The following is a 19,119-nucleotide window of genomic DNA, read 5'->3' as shown; positions in this document are numbered from 1 at the left end:
AAAGTGTTTTTCTAAGGTTTCATTTTAGTATATAATGATTAATGTTGAAAAGTAAATGAAATGATGATCTCCATATCCTCTCTACTTAAGGCAATAAAATGATGACCCCCCATATCATTTATATTTGCATACGAACACCCATATGTTTTCTATTTGCATGCATTCACCCATATTCTTTCTATTTAAGGTCCACAATTCTCTATAAGAAGCCTCAAAGGGCTCACTCAACGAGTAGAGGGAGGGAAAGAGAGAAGGAGGAGAGGGAGGGGGTGAGGGAAACTCATCTTCTAAGGTTGTATTAATTAAACTAGTTGGGAACCCGCACTTCGCACGTCTTTTGAGGCTTTCAAAATTAAATTCTACCCAAACCTCCTCCTTCCTTTCCCAAACCTCCAAATTCTTGCCACGTGGTAGCTTTGTGAAACTCTTCCTTAAGATAATATAGAGATGCCACGTCAGTGGCATTTAATTAATACATATCAAATAATTTGTCTGAATATACATATCAAATAATTTGTTTGAATATTACTACCCAAAATTCTCCCTTTAAAGGCTTGGAAAATGCACCTATTGTGAACATGTATTATGGACAGTCTATAGAAGATGGATGGCAAGAGAGCAGAAGAAGACGAGGAGAAAGGGAGATGGCTCACAAGGGCTGAATTGTGCAGAGAGAGAGATTCAGGATGACCTTCACAAAGTGCAATTTAACATGAATAATTCTTTATAGAGGAGGAGAGTTATCTATTACATATTAACCATGGACAACCAAGGCACAAGGAGAGGAGAGAAAAGAGAAATCTTGGATTTCTAAAAAATAAGAGGAAAAAATCCCTTCGATTGACTCTTTGTATTCCTTGAGTTTCGGTTCTTAATATCTTTTACATACCGCACAACACGCTGGTTGAGTACTAGTAAGCCACAACAACGTGCCACGCTGGTTGAGTACTAGTAAGGCACGTTGTGTGCCGGTTGAGTACTAGTAGGCTTTATAGAAGAGGAAGAAGTGCACACTCCATTTGGAGTGATTCTAAAAAAAGGCTGTGTTGGTGGGGTTTTTATAGAGAGTGCTGGTATTTGGAGAGTGCTGGTGTGGAAGACACAGAGTGGGCCAAGTGGAGTTTTAGTGGGCTTGTGTGGGTCGAGGTCGAGGAGCTTTAAGGCTTCCATGAAGGCTTTAAGGAGACTTGGGCAATACATCTACCTTGCATAGACTGCTAATTATAGCATTTTGTTTTGATTTGGGTTCCTCTGCGGAACAATAGCTGATGCAGATCTTGAGCATCGCTCTCTAGTTGAGGATGATTCTTCTGTGAGAATCTGTTTTTTTTTTCTCAAGAGAATGGCAGCAAGTTAACCAGACAGAGGGAGAAGACTGATTTCCTCGGAACAGAGTATCGAGGAGGTTTTATGCTTTGCTTTTCATGGATCAAGTGCAACTTAAAACACATTCCTTCGCGCAAGGAGATTGCCTGGGCGTGCCCTTGATCGCCATTTACACCACTTTGGCTGTCGTCGACTTCATCATTGTTGCTGTGGCGCTTTTCCAGGTATTCTTCTTTCTCTTCTTTTTCAACAATAGGTAGTCTATTTGGCTTGCTACACAAGCCTGGTCATTTGGGATGAGGATCCCATGACACACTACGATGCTGCTTTTTTTTTTGGGGGGGATTTCCACTCACAATGTATGGGCATCAGAATGCTTGTTTGTTATCACTATCCATGGCACACTTGTATTCTAAAGCTGATTTTAGAGGATCAACCGGTGCCTCCCTTTTCCCCCTGGGCTCAGGAGGGTGGAGAGGTCTCACCTCCTCAGCAGCAGCCTCCACCAGTGCAGGGATGGCAGATCCCTGGTGGTTGCACAAGGCTTAGACGTCCCTGCTGACATGGAGGGATCTTCCTGCCCTGCAGCCCGAGGTCCCAGCCTCTACTGAGATCCGTTATGATCATTTACCTTAGGACCTCCCTGCAGAGACTTCAGAGGATTGGGTAACCGCTGCCAGCAGAGCCTGGGTCCAATGGGGAACCCCTCTCTTTGCACCATGTGGGATCCATCCCCCCCGCCACCCCCCCCCCCCCCCCCGCCCCGCGCGGGTGCAGGCATATTATGGGCCAAGCTAGCACGAGTCAGATGCCACTTTGTCATGACTCATTATTAAAGCCTAGATGGTGAAGTGTTGTGAGTTGTGAATATACTAGATTATTTTGCTTCAGAGAGAAAAAGTTATTATTCAAGCCGACGTACTCACCCATCTTTGGCCATTGGCTAGGATGGAGCTTGGAGGCTCAGGCCACAGAGATCAGGATGGGGAGATGGTGGCCTCCAGCCTGGAGGTGATGATTTTTATATTCATGCATATTTTAGATGCAGTATCTCTTCCCCCTTAAAATATGACTTTTTGGACAATGTTTTGTGGGACAAATAGGCAAAACTGACTTGATTACGAATTCATACCTTTTCCCTATAAATAGGATCATTAGGCATTCATTAGAATCATTATTCAAAGATCTAGAGGATCCATTTGTCAGCGTCTGCAAGGCAGCAAGGACATAGTGGTGGATCAGTAGGAGCTTCTCTTGTCCGATTGCAAGTAGAGGGCTGCAAGGATCTTTGGTATGCATCATGAAGCTGCGAATCAGCAAGATCATTGTATATATAGCATGTTTTGGCAATATACAGCGTGAGGGCAAAAGGACGAAAGGACTAGATGTACGAGAGATCAGAGCAAAATAACATAGCATGAAATAGGTGAGTGAGTCTATATAATGGTGAGTGAACATATGTACAAGAGGCCCTTTGGTGAGAGGTGACTCTGAGCAGAAGAAGAAGACCAGTGCAGAAGCAAAGACGATGTCGGAGCTGAAGCATGGCCAATCGCATTGATGTGAGGCAAAGGCACTCCGTGAGGTGGTCAGTGTTGAAGGCTCGTGTCAGTGGATGCAGAGGCACTCCCCTCAGGTACTGTAGCACCCTTGTCACTAGAGCTTGCACCACTCGGGACGGCAGCCCTCTCTGCTCTTCATCATCACTCAGGTACTGCAACACCCTTGTCACCAGAGTCTGCATCCCTTCCGCTGCCCACTACCACCTCGGGGTGGTGAGGAGCAAAGAGGGCTGCCGTCCCGAGTGGTGGTGGTGCAAGCTTTGGTGACAAGGGTGTTGCGATACCCGAGTGAGGTGAGGAGCAGGGAGGGCTACCGGCCCGAGTGGTGTCGATGGTGAAGATAAGAAGAGAGGGCTACCGTCCCGATGATGTGAGATGGTGGGTTGCTGTCCCAAGATAATTTGAAGAAGAAAAACGATGATAAACTGTAGCAGAGAGTGGGCTGCTTTCCCCAGATAGGTACTGATGATAAAATGCTGAAGTGTTGTACCGTGTAGCAGAGAGTGGACTGTTGTCCCATGAGCTGAGGAAAAACGCTGAGGTCCTCTACTCTAGTAGAGTGGGCTGCTGTCCCAAAGTGTGGCCTGATATAAAATGCTGATGTATTGACCTATAGTAGAGAGTGGGTTGCTGTCCCAAGGTGTGGCTTGATGTAAAACGCTGATGTGCTGATTTGAAGAGCCGATGATGATGAAGTAGATGATGTGCAGTCCTCGGCAGTAGCAACAATAGCAGAATTGGTATTGAATATGTCTACGAAGTGGTACGAGTGCTGAATGGTGAGGTAAATGCTATATATAGTCAAAGGGGCTGCTGGGTTGGCCAGGGAAAGGACAGTCAGCCAGCAGCAAGACACAAAAAAGAGGGAAAATCTAAAAAATCCAGATAAATCCCCTTTTTAGGGTTGGACAAAATGCCATTTTCAGACACACAGTAGATTAGGTCTATCTCTCCTTCTCTTTTGTGTCTTTGCTAAACATAGAATTAGCGTTAATCATGTACAGGCTTTCGCAACGCATGTTACATTGGTATTAGAGCCTTCTTCAAGTGTGAAGATTCGGCCAAAAAAACCAGAAGAAAAGATTTTATTTTTTTTCCTCGCTTGTGTGGTTGGTTTCTAGACTTCGGTGGACCACCCCTTTCGGTGTCTCTCTTGTCCCCCGAAGGACGGTTGGTTTTCAGCCTCCGAAAGTCTCCTACACGCATAGTGGATGGTCAGATTGCGCTCCGAAAAGTGCATTTTCTTGCTATGGCAAGCTACGATGAAAAGAGAGAATGACAACTTTAGAATAGAGTGCACCAGGCAGTCCTTTTAGGGCGGCAAACATGAGCGTACAAGAGATGTTCCAGTAGATGATGCGAGCAATCGCCGAACATGGTACCAAATTGGAATAGCAGAAGGTGCAAATCTTGGCCTTGGAAGAGCACACCCGTTCTCCCTTCTCTCTTTTTCCATCTCCTCCTCCCTCTCCTTCCGTTTTCCAGATTCCAGATCCTCTACAACATGACCCTTTTGAAGGGGTACGATCGCAGCCGAGTTCGATGCTCGAGTTGCAGATGCGAGCAATGGAGATCCGACAGATAGAAGACCGTGTGGTAGCATCTCGTGCTGCTGCACAAGAAGACGCTAGGCGACATGCGGAACACGAAAGATGCCTTGCGGCTTTGGATGCAAGAATGACACTAGCGGCTTGCTCACTCGAGAAAATTAACTTCAGTAAGTATAATGGTAAACTCGACTCCACAACTCTTTATTCTTGGTTGCATCAGTTTGAAGCTTATTTTGCCGCAATTAGAAAAAGTGATACTGATAGAGTGATCTTGGCTAGTTGATACTTGGAAGGTGAGGCCATTCCTTGGTGGACCTAGTGGGCTCATGTCCACACTAGATTAGGTATGACGGCTTATGTTTGGAACGAGTTTGTCCTCGATCTTAAGCGGCGGTTTCTACCGCTCCATTACCTTGAGCGACTCAAAGACGAGTTTAGGGGAGCGCGTCAAAACGCGCAACCAGCCTTTTAGTTTGCCAATAAAATATTAAACTTATGTTTGCAATTAGGCTTATCTAACAAGGACAAGAAAGGGCAGTTCCTTTATTGCCTGGACACGCAAATCTAGTGGGAGGTGTGTATGTTCAGGCCACCCACCTTCGAAGATGCACTCTCGCTTGCACAGAGTGCTGAAATAAAGAATCATGGCGGAAAGCCCAAGACTTTCCAACGTGCCACTCCCAAGGCAACTGAAAGCCCAAGACTTTCCAGCGTGCCACTCCCAAGGTAACTCCCTCGGGGGAAAAAGGCCAGAACCAGATGGGGTCTTTCAGAGGACAGAGCACGAGAGCCTCTGGCTCTAAGAACTCGACCAGTGCATCCAAGCTTACTCGAGACCAGAAAGCTCACGCAGGCAAGACCGGTGGTAAATTGAGTGTTGAGGAGACAGCTCAGTACAAAAAGAAGGGTAGGTGTTTCTTTTGTCATACAAAAGGACACACTTCTAGGGAGTGCCCTAAGAAGACTACCAATCCACAGACAACCACCCCAACCTCCACGGCTTCCATGGTGAGTCCCGCTCCCACACAGACTCCCGTAGTATCCCTAACTCTTCGGATCCCAATGCTTCGATTTGTGCAATAGCTAGTCGGGAGCTCGAAGATAAGCAGAAGGGTACCCATGACTAGGAGTATGAGCGCAATGAATTGCTCAAGACCTTTGGCTACATAGGTGGTTAGAGAGTCATTGTCTTGTTTGACAGCGGTAGCACGGAGGATGTGGTTACGAAACAGGCCCCTCGGCGAGCGTGTTTTGTTCTAACTTCGGTGGATAAGAAAGTTGAGGGATTTAGCACAGGCATGACACGAGTATCAAGTTTGAAGCTCAGAGTGCTAAGTTAGTCATTCAGGGCATAGAGTTTGTGCATGGTTTTATGGTTGCCTCTCTTGTAGGAGCAGACATAATTCTGGGAATTCAGTGGTTTCACAAGTTTCAGCAAGATATTGATTGGGATAGGAACACTTTCGAGATTAGCTAGAATGTGTCCAAAGTCCCAGTGACCATTAAGTGCTTGCCAAGAATCCCGAAGTTTCCTCTCATAAGCCATTTACAGGCTAAATGAGAAATTAGGAAAGGCGCACAGTGTGCAATGATATACATCTAGACTCTCCAGATGGCGGCCACTGCTTCAGAAAAGTACCAGGTTCTCCATGACAAGTTCCAAAAGAGTTTTCGTGGCAAATAATAAAGCAAATACACCATTTGTGGTGGGGGCCCTAAAGAGGGTATTTGGGACCCAATGTTGTGTCCTCTGCTCCCTCTCTCTCTCTCTCTCTCTCTCTCTCTCTCTATTTTCTGCACATCTACTTTAGTTTTGTGAATTATATTCATCATGAAAGATTGTTGAATTCTGAGCACTGAAGTTACCGATTCGACTACGAAGCTTTTGCATGTTTAATTGGTACTAGAGCTTAGGTCATCCTAGGACAACCCTTAGCTTACGTTTTGTGCATGTTGAATGAGGGTTTCGGAAATTAGGGTTTGCAGGAAAAATTAGGGTTTGTGTTTTTGCGTTAAATCTACGTTTTTTCATCAGCTTTTTGCTCATTTTCAGCATAGTATAGTGCTAGAAAATCTAGATTTCAACCTAGCATGATTCTAGGGAGTTTAGAAAGCATGTAGTGTCACATGCACTCTGCATTGTAGTGCATGGTGACAAGTTGGCTCATCATCATCAGTGCAACATTGTACAGTATTAGCACCTTTTAGGATGATATTTGTCGTACGCCGTGACCCTAGTCTAGGATAAGTCAGGCACGAGTTACGTAGGTGATTCCTCAGCCATAGCAAGTCAGTCAGTCAGTCAAGTCCCTTAACCCACTTGAAGAGACGCATTCATGCATGTAGAGTCAGTAGAAACCTTAGGGTTTGCATTAGAAAGCACTCTGCATATTGCATATTATTCATCCATTGCATATAGATCATTGTAGAAGCCTTGAAAGAGCATCTGGTAGCCTTAGAATATTTATTAGGATTTATCTGGCATTTTTTTCACAATTTTCAGCATTTAAACACCATTTATCAGTCGTGTAGCATTTTATATCCAGTCGGCTAGCATTTAATGCCAACCGACCAGCCCTCGCCAGGAAGTGATGTCAGAGGAGCACTACATATGCCGATGTACTGTGTAATATGAGATACGAGGGAGATACTAGTGTCTCTTCCGAGAGGGTTTTGGACCATTACGACATGTGATGGAGTTTGAGGATCAGAGGTGTTTGGGGCTTTTCTTATTGGAGCTCAGACGCCATCGAGAGACTCTCCTACGAGCCAGGACAGCACACCAGGATCCACCCTGCCAGCGAGCCATGATAAATTTTTTAAGGGCCAGGACCACCCCAACTGATACGACCAGGACCTCCACTACCCCCTTGGAGAGCCAGACATCCTATAGACGTCCTTCAGGAGGAGTCACCCTTCACAGAGCCATAGCACTTTGTCAAGTGAGATGCCCATGCTTACTAGGACCTCATCCACGGTTGCTTCATCACCGGTGGATTATAGCCATCATCACCCACCACAGGAGACGATTGCCCCACCACTTTAGACTCTCTATCTTACAGCACCCCATGAGAGAGATACTGAGATGAGCAGATTACACCAGTCTTATGCTAGTTGTAGATATTATACACTTTTGTTGTACATCAGTAGGAGTATTTTCCTTTCATAGCTGTTTAGGATTGTTTTAGGACTTTTTTAGTCCTTTTTGTCTTACTTTTGATGAGACACCATCAGCTGTGTACTATGTTTTGGTCTCATAGGCCACTTTGGCCTTTCGCAGACGTTAATACATCTTTCTTTCTTTCTTTCTTTCTCTCTATGTCCAATGCCCTAGCCATGGCCATGTACCTACCATCAATTGGTATCAAAGCCGGTACTTCCTTCTATGCGAGCCACTGCCACCCTCTAAAAAAATGTCACCACAAAGGCACCTATATCCAGCTCATCGTCGGCCCCTGATCAACTCTGCCTTTGTCTACCCGTTTACCTAGCTGCCATGAGCTGCCCAGTCCTCTTCAACTGCCACAGCTAGCAACTACGCCTCTGCTCCACCTGGCCCTTAGGCGAATAGCTCCAGCAGCCTCAAAAGGAGCGGCTTCGGCAGCCTTTGGTCTAGAACCACTCGATCCGTTTACCCAGTGGCCACATGTTAGGGACCCGACCTCATGTATCATGGGGCGCCTTGAGCATAGGACCAGCCAGGTCCCTTGGAGATTGGATCGCACATGAGAGTTACCCCGGGAGGCACAGGAGAGAGGCCTGGCAGGGGTCCGGGGTAGAGCCAGGCTCAGCATCGACATCGACTTAGCTATCCCTCAAGAGTGGCTGGCCCCTATCCGTGACTCGACTCCGCTAGTGTGGCTAGGTGTGTTGACTAGACATGGCATTCTCATGGTGGTCCACGGAGCAGATGAGGGCGGTTGTTTGCTCACTTTTTCTATTGGATAGAGAGATCCGAGCTTTCCTTAGAGCATTTCAATGGCTGCACCTTGCAGAGAGTGAGGGTGACTGGTTTTCGGGCATGAGAGTGGCACATAGATCCACCACCGACCAAGGTGGCCACCGGGGAGAGATTCTGGCGGCTATGGATATGGGAGTGCCGACCTCTCACGCGCCTACAGTGGGACTTGGGAGAGTGGACTTGGCATGACCCCGTGGATCAGGAGGAGACTTTGGATGCCCCCTTCTTTGCATACACAGCGCGGCTAGGCCGCAGGATCCAGATGCCAGAGATTGATGGTACCCCGGCAACGGGCAGCACATTGGCAGTCTCACAGGGCCTCTTTAAGAGATAGACAATTAGTGTCAATGCAATGCAATGCAACTATATTAGATGAATGGGTTACAATGAGATCTAAATAGATCTATGCTGCTGTCCTAGATGAAGATCCTTCTTGTTAGGATGAGAGGGGTAGGGTGAATGCTGATGATGAGGACTGTTCCTTGCTCCAATGCTGAGGTCCACTCTTCGATGCCGGCTTCCCTCTATGTAGGAGGTAGGAACGATGAACCGTGCGCTGAATATGAGGTCCACCCTTCGATGCCGGCTTCCCTCTATGTAGGAGGTAGGAATGATGAACTATGTGCTGAATATGCTGGCTAAACTGTTGATCTGCTTCTCCCTTGCTCCAAGGATGAGAAACGCTGAGGAGAGATGAGATGGATCTGATGCTGTCTGCATGCTGAATACGCTGATGGAAGATGACGAACTGATGCTCTCCTTGTTTCCTAAGAAGGAAATGTTGAGGAGAGGACACTGAAAACTGAGATGGACTGCTGTTTAATGCTGAATGCTTTCTATGAGTGATGCTCTTGCTCCTCAGGCCTGAAATGCTGAGAAGAAGGGGATCTATGAGATATGCGGATCTGCGATGCTGATTATGATGCGATGGCTTATATATGGTTGAATGCTGCTGGTCGGGCAGTTTACTGTTGTCGGCCAACCTGTCTGATGCTCCACGACTGGTAAATATTCATTAAATTCTCTTAACTGCTGTCGGCTACTGACCAGGCTTTCGGCTGGTTCCAACAGGCCCTAACCTGATGCTAATAAATGCCCCTAATGCTTATGATGCCTCATGTACTGATGTTGGTGCTCAAACAGCCCCATACACATGCTTATGGTGATATATGCTTGAATAATACTTGGATTAATGCTTAAATGTCTTGCTTAATGTTTATGGATGCTTGATGATGCCATGTCACTTGTACACCTGATGGGTGTGCACGTGACATTCCCCTCTGTTAAACTGTTGCTCGGTGGTACACCTGGCAACCTTTCGACTCCTCTGTTGATCCTTCTCCATTGAAACCACTGCCCCCTTCTAACTTCTTCTGTCGGGACTACTGAGGTCGACTGTAGGAGTTGAATCCTTTGAGCCAAAGACTTGTCTACTGCGGGAACTGAATGGCAAATGCTGCTAAAACTGTTTGGAAATACCTAAGTCACCCTTGACCTGTCTGTGGAATCCTTTCACACACCATCTCTGTCGTTCCGAAACCTCTGAACCTCCTGAGGCGATGTTGGAGCCACTTCCGTCTTCTTATGTGGAAGAGAACCCCTTGGTGCCAGTTGAAGCCCAAAACTCCATTTACTCCTTTGATGATGATGCCATTCTTTCCCGGAGAACTCATGGGTAAAACATGTATGCCTTGCAGATGCGGGACTGACTGCTAGGATGACTACATGTTGATGCAAGGCTTGTGCAACCCTATATGCTGTCCAAGAATGCAATGGATGGGTTATTGCTACATGCCTAAGGGAAAAACCCTAAGGGTGGCCTGCAAGATCTTGAGAACTGGATTTGACTAACCAGAAGCGACTAACATGATGACTTGTTGAATGACTTTTGGAATGAAAATGATCTAACGTTGGTTACCCTCTAACGATCTGATACCAATGTGACATGTGAGGGATTGATCGTAGTAATCACAACCTTAGGCTAAGATAAAATTCACTTAATGATGCTTAAGAGATAGACAATTAGTGTCAATGCAATGCAATGTAGCTATATTAGATGAATGGGCTACAATGAGATCTAAATAGATCTATGATGCTGTCCTAGATGAAGATCCTTCTCGAGATGAGAGGGGTAGGTTGAATGCTGATGATGATGACTGTTCCTTGCTCCAATGTTGAGGTCCACCCTTCGATGCCGGCTTCCCTCTATGTAGGAGGTAGGAATGATGAACTATGTGCTGAATATGCTGGCTAAACTGCTGATCTGCTTCTCCCTTGCTCCATGGATGAGAAACGCTGAGGAGAGATGAGATGGATCTGATGCTGTCTGTATGCTGAATACGCTGATGGAAGATGACGAACTGATGCTCTCCTTGTTTCCTAAGAAGGAAACGCTGAGGAGAAGATGCTGAAAACTGAGATGGACCGCTGTTTAATGCTGAATGCATCTGTGAGTGATGCTCTTGCTCCTTAGGCCTGAAACGATGAGAAGAAGGGGATCTATGAGATATGCTGATCTGCGATGCTGATTATGATGCGATGGCTTATATATGGTTGAATGCTGCTGGTCGGGCAGTTTACTGCTGTCGGCCAGCTTGTCTGATGCTCCACGACTGGTAAATATTCATTAAATGCTCTTAACTGCTGTCGGCTGGTTCCAACAGGCCCTGACCAGATGCTAATAAATGCCCCTAATGCTTATGATGCCTCATGTACTGATGTTGGTGCTAAAACAGCCCCATACACATGCTTATGCTGATATATACCTGAATAATACTTGGATTAATGCTTAAATGTCCTGCTTAATGTTTATGGATGCTTGATGATGCCATGTCACTTGTACACCTGATGGGTGTGCACGTGACAAAGAGCTAGCCCTTCAAGTCCCTCACCATCGTATTTCGGCAGTACTAGTCACAGCCCCACCTACTGACCAGTGGCAACAAGGCTGTGACATGTGGGGGATTGATCGTAGTAAAACAACTTTAGGCTTAACTAAACTTCACTTAATTATACTTGAGAGATAGACAATAGTGTCAATGCAATGCAATGCAGCTATATTAAATGAATGGTTACAATGAAGATCTATAAATAGATCTATGCCTGTCCTAGACAAATATCTATCTCGGGAAGAGAGAGATATGTTGAATGCTGATGTTGATTGAATGTTCCCTTCTCCAATGCTGAGGTCCACCCTTGGAATGCTGGTTTTTCTCCATGTAGGAGGCAAGAGGCTGAACTGAATGCTGATTATGACTGAATTGTTGCCTATGAATGCTGCCCTTGCTCCTCAGGCCAGAAACGTTGAGAAGAGAAGGTGCCTGAACTGAATGATGTGCTTTTGCTTATATATGATATGCTGCTGCTGGTCGGTTGTACCTACTGTTGCCGGCCAATTATATGGGATCTCCACAACTTCATAAAATGCTTTAAAATGTTGTCGGCTACCTCATAATTCCTACGACTGGTGATAATACCTAGTCGGCTGGTTCACATGCTGTCAGCTGGTTCCCAGGCTATAACCTGCAAAATACTACATGCCCTAAATGCTTCCGATGCCTGTAGGTGATGTACCAGCCCCTTACATTGCACATGGTATGATCTACTGCTATAAATGATAGATTAATGCCATGCTTAATGCTTATGAGTGCTAAGAATGCCATGTCACTTGTACACCGACTGGGTGTGCACGTGACATTCCCCACTGCGCGAAACTGTTGCTGGGTGGTACACTTGGCAACCTTTCGACTCCTCTGTTGATCCCCCTCCACTGAAACCATTGCCCCATTCTGACTTCTTCTATCGGGACTGAGGTTGGCTGTAGGAGTTGAATCCTTTGAGCCAAAGACTTCTCCACTACGGGAACTACGTAGCAAATGCTGCTAAATCTCCTTGGAAATACGTGAGTCGCCAACTGACCTGTCTATGGAATCCTTTCACACACCATCTCCGTCATTCTTGAACCTCTGAACCTCCTGAGGCGATGTTGGAGCAAATTTCCATCTTCTTATGTGGAAGAGAACCCCCTGCTGCCAATTGAAGCTCAAAACTCCATTTACTTCTTTGATGATGGATGTCATTCTTCCCCAAAAAACTCATGGGTAAAACATGTGTTAGACTGACTGCTAGGATGACTACTATGGTGATGCAAGCCATGTGCAACCCTATATGCTATGCAAGAATGCAGATGGATGGGCTACTGATGCATGCCCAAGGGGATAACCCTAAGGATGGCCTGCAAGATCTTGGGAACTAGATTTAACTGAGCGGAAGTGACTATCATAATAATTTTCTGAATGACTTAAGGAGTGCGTGTGTGAGAGCATATCTTGATACAGTGTTCTACAACTACTATTGGGCACTGATGACGTTAGTGGGGATGTCGTAGTATCTAGTCCATACTATGCATAATGGATTTGATAATTATATAGTCTTGTGGGTTGACTACCATGAGTATATAACATGCACGCTCCTAAAAGGTGAATTTGGGCATGTTCTTGGATTCATCTAGGTATATATAGCTTTTCTGAATGACTTAAGGAATGAACATGAACTAAGGCTGCTTACCCTGTAAAGCTCTAATACCAATGTGACATGCGAGGGATTGATCGAAGTAAAACAACCTTAGGCTTAACTAAACTTCACTATAGACAATGGTGTCAATGCAATGCAGCTATATTAAATGAATGGTTACAATGAAGATCTATAAATAGATCTATGCTTGTCCTAGATGAATATCTATCTCGGGAAGAGAGAGAGATGTTGAATGCTGATGCTGACTGAATGTTCCCTTCTCCAATGCTAAGGTCCACCCTTGGAATGCTGGTTTTCCTCTATGTAGGAGGCAGGAGGCTGATCTGAATGCTGACTATGACTGAATTGCTGCCCTTGCTCCTCAGGCCAGAAACGTTGAGAAGAGAAGATGCTTGAACTGAATGATGCGCTTTTGTTTATATATGATATGTTGTTGCTGGTCAGTTGTACCTACTGTTGTCGGCCAGTTATCTGGGACCTCCACGACTTCATTAAATGCTTTAAAATGCTGTCGGCTGCTTGATAATTTTGATAATTCCCACGACTGGTGATAATACCTAGTCGACTGGTTCACATGCTGTCGGTTGGTTGCTAGGCCGCAACCTGCAAAATACTACATGCCCAAAATGCTTATGATGCCTGTAGGTGTTGTACCAGTCCCTTACATTGCACATAATGTGATCTACTGCTGTAAATGCTGGATTAATGCCATGCTTAATGCTCTGCTTAATGCTTATGAGTGCTAAGAATGCCATGTCACTTGTACACCGATTGGTTGTCCACGTGACACAAGCTCATGCCAGAGATGGGAGATTTGCAGTAGCATCGCAGCCTGACACATTTGGTGCCCTAGATGCAACGAGGCCATCGAGGGTACCCACACTCCACCTGCTAAGTCCATCAGGAGCATTTGGCTCGACATCATCCACACCCTCCGCGGTCAATGGGGGAAGCTACGGGGAGGTTCTGATCGCATGTAGAAGCGGCCTGGCCCACTCCTCATAGATAGAGGTGGTGACCCCACTTGGCATTACTTGGCATTATCGACCCATTGTGTGGTTGTTTCCCCCCCCCTCCCCCTGTATGAGATAGCCTTCTCTTGACAGAGCGGCCAGCCGGAGGAGAAGTGTCTCTTCCCTTATGATCATATGATTCCCGCCCTTATATGAGGCAAATTTGTATCTAGCCCTTCGTAGTTGTATCTAGCACTTTGTGGCTGTCTTTCATTAACTAATAGAAGATCTTTTTCCCAGAAAAAAAAAACAGGTACCGAAGAGAGTACGGCCCAAGTACAATCCACGCAAGAAGATAGAGTTTGTATTTGGCAGGCATCAATGCACCACCCAACTCGAGCAAGAAAGGATGAGATCGGACATTAGTGCTTCTGGAAGGCTTTCTGGATTTCTTAAGTCTTCGAAGTCAAGTGAGTGGGCCGATTGCTGGTGCAGCATCCTCCGGGTGTTGACGGGTAAACAACCCCACAGTTCACCGCAAACTGATGTGTAGTTACCTCACCTGTAACGGACTCATCATGAGCCGGCAGTCTTTCATTGTAACCACCTTTCCAATGGGTAATACCCAGATGAGCGGATATGGACAAAAAGGGAGTTCATAGGAAAGCAGAGGGAATGGTTAACTCTAGTTCATAGGAGTGAGTACTGTACTGAGGAGAGGACATGTCGCCCTAATGAGATGGGTCTTGTAAGGAGAATGTGATGAATTATGGCTACAACGGTCTGATGTCACTTAAATAGAAAATAGTGGTTAGATTGTGTGTTCTAGAATAAACTGTTGTCGTTAATTACTGAATGGATTTCGACTATCTGCGTATTGAGTTCTATCTGTGTGATGTCCGGAGTATAATTTGTATGTCAATGCACTTTAATATTGTGAGCTTTCTTTTATGCACTGTCGTGGGCATGCAGATGAGTACTGTAGTTCACATAGGCAAGTCTTTCTTGCACTATGAATAGCAGTAGGTTCTCTTGACTCCTGTCCGGACTCATTCCTGACAGTCCTCTGACTCACACGGACTAATCTCCAGAATGTCCCCAGTAGTTCATGCAGACCGGTGTTGGGCATGTTTTGCCCACTTATGGTGTTGGGCACAGGCGTAGAGCTCAGCTTGAAGAGCTGGCCAGGTGGTCCGAAACCACTGAAGTGTCAGGTCTTGACTAGACAATGACACCAGCCCATCTGGATACTAGGACATTGGGCGCTTGGTCTACTCAACCATGGTTAGTCTTCATAATGCGGGTTGTACATACATGAGCTAGCCAGAACCCGGACATTACAATATGAGGGTGGAGCATTGATATCCAACACATCCAATCTATACTTATGTCCCGAAAAATGTGTGTGACACAATTGCTTTCATAGGATGGTTCACTTGGCCAGCATATGTGAAGTCTAGGAAGGTTGTGTATGCTTTGACACATTCATTGAAGAGATTTAATGGTCAAATTTGCCTTTTTGTGGTGGGGTAAGTTTTTTGGTTTTTTGGGTCCTTTCCATGGGTATGGCAATGATAGTATGTGATGAAGTTTTTTTGTGTTTTTTTTAAACTTTGGGATGGGCGTGGGGGGGTGTTTGTGGAGAGGTCAAAATTCTCAATTTTATGTTTATGATTATTGCAGCTATCGAGGCTTTATCTACGGAGTCACAATTTAGGTTGTAATCGTCAAAAGGTGAGTCAACATGCTTCATGAAGTTCCACAAGTCTTTCAATCTATTGAAGATTCTAGGCTTGTTCACTTCTATAGCAATGCATGTTTATTTCATGTGTTTTTACTGTAGAGGTGTAGTTTTTTTAAATTTTCATTCTCTTCATGCTATGTCTATGCTTTGCAAGAGTAGCAGTCACGCTTTGCCATGTTTTGTTTCGAAGAGAAGATTACTACAAAGTGTTGTGGATACTACCTTGTCATACGCCTTCTCAAAGTCAAGTTGTGAAAGCAAGAAGTTTTTTTCTCTTTTAGCCCATTATACAGCTTCCAATGTCATAAAAAATGCATGTCCCCTGCATGAAGCGAGTCTAAGTACAAAAATTACTGCAAGTTTAGGCTGACAGTCTCAACCATGACCATATAGGCTGTACCCAGCAGTGTGTTGGACCTCCAACTGGAAAGAAGCATCGTAAACTCTCTATTAAACGTGAATAGCTACTCCTCTGTTCTAAGCCTTTTCAAGTCAAGGTTACTCACAAAGCTTATACTCTCTCATAAGTGTTTTAACATTGATAATTAAAGCTTCACAATCTTATAAGGGTAAAGCTTCGATACCAAATGAAACACCCCAAGTAATAAGTCCACTTCCTTCCGTGTTTGCCCAAGACCGGTACACGCATAAACGTACCCAAGAAGCTAGGAAAGTGATTGGGCTTCCATACCGGCCTTCGCCAACCTTCTCCCCTTTGAGAAGCTGCGGATTGAGACAGGGCGATATGTGCATCAGATCGTGGATGACCGCATTTGTCAGCTATGCTACCAGGAGGTAGAGACAGAGGAACACAACATTTGCTGATGTATAGTCTATTATGAGATCCGAGGGAGATATCACTGCCTCTTCCGAGAGGGTTTTGGGCCGTTACGCAGGGTCATGGAGTTTGAGGATCAGAGATGCCTCGGATTGTTTCTACTTGAGCTCAGGAGACACAGAGAGACCCTCTTGGCAGACAGGAGGCCGAGCCATGATGTACCTAGACAGAGGACCCTGGCAGATTTCTTTGGCACCAGCACCAGCACCAGCACCAGCAACCCAGCCCACACACCTCCTGATACCTCCTCCATTGGGCCATCAGGGCACCGACCACGCTCCTAGGGAATCACCACTGATAGAGCAGTTATCTTATGTCGTGCTTGTCGGCCACGCCCACCAAGATCCCGACCACGGCATCCTCACCATCGCTAGATCAGAGCCATTATTGCTCGGCATGAGAGGCGCCTACCTCGCTTCTACGACCTCTCCATTCTAGACAGCTCCATGGCGGAGATACTTGATCTAAGGAGAGGGCAACAATTCAACTGATCAGCATACATGGATCTACCTGATATACATTTTCCAGTATTTTCCAGTATTTTCTACTCAGTATCATCTCGGAGTCTTGCAGTTTTGTTCTTATAACTGTAGGACAATCTTTTTATTGTACTTTTTAGTCTTGTTCTCTTTGATGAGACACCAACTTCAGATGTACTCTCAGTTTTGGTCTCATAGGCCACTATGGCCTCTTAGAGACGTTAATATATCATTTCATTTCTCTCTCTATGGCAAAGAGGATGGGAAACAGAGCATCAGGCCAGGCAGGCTTTAGGAGAAACGTCTCCACACTGGACCATATCTTTACTTTATGGGCTATCATAGACGAGGTGAGGTCCTCAAAGAGACATGTGTATTGCTGCTTTGTGGATTTCCGCAAAGCCTTTGACTCCGTCCCTCGATCTCATCTGATAGGACGCTTGCAGGAGCTCCAGTTCTCACATGAGATGATATGGGGTGTGATGGCACTATATGAGGCAGTATTCGGCCGAGTACGTGCACCCGGTGTGGGACCTCTGATGATATATGTGGCACTATTGGGATTAAGCAGGGCTGCCCACTCTCACCTACACTATTTGGCCTATGCATTGATGAGATCGCAGTATTTGTGGATAGTTTCGGAGGTAGAGGTTCACCATTGGCTAACCAAGTGCTGAAATACATCTTTGCATGAAGTGATGTGGCTCGAAGCACCACTATCAAAATACCATGATGCATTCTGTCTGTCAGATGCAATGCAAGACATATCAGTGTCTGAAGCACTTGTCGATAGTAGTACCCATATTGCTATATGCTAATGACATTGTCTTGATCTCAGATTCAGCCAAGGGTTTACAAAAACATTTAAATGCATTGGACAGATTTTGCAGGGAAAGAGACCTTACGGTCAATTTGGGCGTCAATTTGGGCAAAACCAAGGTTATGGTCTTCAACACATCTTATGCAGTCGCCTCACGATTTTCTTTCATACACAGAGATGCCCCAATGGAGATTGTGCAGAAGTATGTGTATCTAGGAGTCACTTTTACAGGCCCTTTGTTTTGCATGACCACAGCTGCCACTCACCAACTTGCGAGGGGGCACGCCTCCCTAGCCCGTATTGATGGTGCAGCCCTTTGGGGGCCAGGCCTAGGGAAGGATCACTAGAGGAGGATAGAGAGGCTAGAGGTGATGATGTTGTCACGCATGATCAGGAGTAAGCCATCTGTACCACATGACATTCTACATACAGAGTTTGGGGTGGCGGCACTGGTTACAGATGCCCTTTTTCAGACTGTCACTTATATTGAGCATGTATACACGCTTGACAGAGATCGCCTCCCATGACTAGCACTACAGTCCTCTATGCAATTATACGGCGAGAGGGAGAGGGAGCGATTGAGATGAGCTGGACTACCCTCCTCAGTGACACGGGCACCACCATTACCGACACATGCATGGTACTCTGAGGTAGTCGAGTGGTTTCATGCACATGGCATACTTATGGATTCTCTCTTTCCGTTTCAGTATAGCTTGGATTCCCCATACCTTCATCTCTTACGTCAGGAGATCAACCGGATCATCCGGTTAGATCTACTCGGGCTGCACGTACACCAGACATGGGTGTCTCTGTCCGAGATTGGTAAGAAGTGTGAGTTCTACAGAGATCACTTCTTGAGACTCTCTGAGCATGGCTTCTTTGAGATCCTGGGATACATACAGATACACATGTCACATGCTATGCATATCACGATCGGCCAGCTCAGGGTATCCTCCTAGCACCTCAGAGTAGAGACTGGCAGAGCTGAGGATATCCCACATGAGGAGAAGACATGCACAATATGCATCATAGGAGGAGTAATTATATGTTCAGTTGCCCGGCTTACTATGAGATACGGGGGGAGATTCCACTGCCTCTTCCGAGAGGGATTCAAACCACTCACACGGGTGATATAGTTTGAGGATCAGAGGTTCTTGGGCATGTACTTGATGGAGCTCAGATGACATAGGGATGTAGGGTTGAGGCATCATGCTGAGAGACAGCCCCAGCTCCGAGAGGACACCTCACAGAGAGCCATCACAGATTTCTTTGTGGCACACACATCCACATTGGAATCCACTACCCACAACAGTTCCTCTACTACGACATCCGAGCCCACCACCCGTACCCACG

At 45.8% G+C, this 19,119-nt stretch overlaps 1 long non-coding RNA gene across 1 annotated transcript in view; it reads left to right on the top strand.

The window, feature by feature from the left end:
* Window positions 1–1,006: 1,006 nt before the first annotated feature.
* LOC147613152 (uncharacterized) overlaps window positions 1,007–19,119 on the top strand; it is a 30,363-nt gene continuing 12,250 nt past the window's right edge. The window contains exons 1-2 of the long non-coding RNA XR_015263416.1: window positions 1,007–1,550; window positions 15,569–15,619. This is a non-coding gene — a long non-coding RNA (uncharacterized LOC147613152). The remainder of the gene's footprint in view (window positions 1,551–15,568; window positions 15,620–19,119) is intronic.

Source organism: Cibotium barometz, chromosome 44, assembly GCF_041138505.1.
Source record: "Cibotium barometz isolate CiBa-2024 chromosome 44, ASM4113850v1, whole genome shotgun sequence".
NCBI classification, from domain to species: Eukaryota; Viridiplantae; Streptophyta; class Polypodiopsida; order Cyatheales; family Cibotiaceae; genus Cibotium; species Cibotium barometz.
Note: the sequence above shows the minus strand (reverse complement) of the source record. Positions and strands in the feature narration are given on the sequence as shown.